The sequence below is a fragment of the Haliaeetus leucocephalus genome, unplaced genomic scaffold (genome assembly GCF_000737465.1).
Source record: "Haliaeetus leucocephalus isolate CR32 unplaced genomic scaffold, Haliaeetus_leucocephalus-4.0 Scaffold741, whole genome shotgun sequence".
In the NCBI taxonomy this organism is placed as follows: domain Eukaryota; kingdom Metazoa; phylum Chordata; class Aves; order Accipitriformes; family Accipitridae; genus Haliaeetus; species Haliaeetus leucocephalus.
Window position 1 is genome coordinate 5,760,875 of NW_010973177.1, and position 2,337 is coordinate 5,763,211.

Genomic DNA, 2,337 nt, shown 5'->3' on the forward strand with positions numbered 1-2,337 from the left:
GCCGGGGGGGGGGGGGGGAGGGGAGTTGTCAGGGTTTGGAACAACCTGTGCACAGGAATGGGGGGAAAAAAAGGAGAAAATACCCCCCAGCATGAGGTGCTCCCCTCCCAGTCCAAAGGGCTCCCCAATTTCCTCCTCTGGCTCCAAAAGGGGACCCAGACAGAGCCTTTTGGGTACCACTTTGGCCACCAGTACCCCCAAACCGGCGCAAATCCACCCCAAAATGACAGCAAGACGGGATGGGAAATGGGGAGAGAAGGGATGTAGAGGAGCGTGTGGGCACAGACAGGGAGATGCGGGCGCAGGGCTGGTGGGACGAGTGCCGGAGGATGGGGCTGGTTAAATGCAGGGGGACGTGCAGCCCCGTGTCCCCGTCCCCGCAGAGGCATCCCCGTGGCCGGGACCATGTGCGGTGCCAAGGGAGGCCGTGTTTGACATTCCCCCCGGTCGTCGGCTGGGGCCGGGGCGGTGTGTGACCGCATGTCGGTGGCATTCCTGGACTAACTCGGGCACTCGATGGCCTTCACCGACCTTGCCCTCTCCCCGTTACCCGTCTCGTTAACCCCACAGGATCCGGGGATGGAGCTGGGGGCAAAGCCGTGCCCACGAGAGCAGAGCTGTGACCACTTGCACCATCACCCGGGTCTGTGCCAAGACCTCTCGTACCCCAAAGTGACCCAGGAGCCCCCAAACCGCTGCCCCCAACAGCTCAGATCCTCGCCCTGCCTGCGCACAGGAGCTCCGCATCCATGGGGGTCCCTGTGCCCGCCAAAAGCCAGAGAGGATCAGCATGTGGGGGTCCAGGGGGGTTCAACTGCAAAGCCACTGGAGCCGTGGGGCTCCTCGTGGTGGGACCATGGCACGGGGACGGACCCACGCTGGCAGCAGGGAACCGACGGGCTCCTGCGCTCTGGGACGTTTCCCGTTACGGGCAGTAAGGACAAACGTCCCCGCGCCCCGGGGACATCCTGTGCTGCCTCTCCGGGGGCCGTTCCTGCCACCGGAGAGCGGGGCTGTCCCAGTTCTGCCCCCTTCCCTGTGCCATCAGATGCCTGGCAGCACCCCCAGACCCCCACCAGCATCTCCCACACCCCAAAACCCCCATGGGCAATACCTGATGCACCATCCCCTTGTGCCGGGGGGGATGCCCAGCAGCCCCCCGGATCAGGCCCTTTGGCCACAGGCTATTTTTATCCTGTCTAGTGGCAGAGCCCAGTCCTCAGCCATACAAGGAGCCATCAGCCGCCCTGGGGAGGTAATTTGTCCCCAGGGTGCCATATTTCAGGTCGCCCAAGTGGATGGCAGCGACCCGGGTGGGGGGGAATTGTCACCTCAACGGAGCAACCTGCTCATCTTACGTCCCCGGCCAGACGCTGCGGACATCCCGCTCGCCTCTTGAGGACACCTTGTGATGTTTGTTCCCTGATACCCAGCCCCTGTTTCTCAACTCGCCCTGAATTTAGCACCTGGCGATGAACAGGTTCCCGACGGATGAGGACACAGGGTTAGAAATAGCTCGCTGCTCCAGCCATCGATGGGAGCGTGGTGGCCATGGGGCTGGGGCAACATCTAGATGCTGGGCTGGGGGGCGAGGGCAGGGCCGGATCCAGGGCCAACAGATCCAGGGCCAATGGATCTGGGCCCTCGTCCCCCAGCCCAGCCGATTGGGTTTTGCTCGTTAGCACAGCTCCCCATCTGACAGGAGAGCTAAGTGACATGCCCAGGGACATCCCAGACACCAGTGGCAGAGACACCAGGACTTTGCCGGGGGCCATCCCACCCCAAGGTGGGGGTCTGGGCGTTGCACACGCTTGTGCAAACCCCCACGCTTGTGAGGGCAAATCTGAAGGTTGGCAAAAGCGAGGGGGGTCCGGCTCTGGGGGGTCCCTGGACCATGAAGCATCCCTTGGCTGACCCCCAAACCCTATATCCCCCCTGCCAGGGGCTTGTCACCTCCCCACAGCGTGGGGACCCCCTTGGCCCCACAGTAGGGGGACCCCCCAGCCTGCCCCCCCGCCTCATTTTAGCAAAATCCCAGTCCAGAGGGTACAAGGGGTTTGGGGTCACCCCAATGGGTGGGAGGAGGTTTGGGGTCACCCCCTCCTGCCGTGGGGCTCCCCACGGGGATACACCCTCCTGCCAAAGCCCCCCATGGCTACGTGTCAGACCCCCGTCCCGGTGCCGGCAGAGAGGGGCTGCTTCTCCCACCCAGCTCCTCCGTACCCCAATGTGGGGTCTGGGGGTGGCAAGTGGGGCTGGAAAAGGCCCCCCCCCCCCCCCCAAAAAAAACCCCACCCACCCTGCGCAGGCGCTGCCAGCCAGGCGTGGGGACCCCCG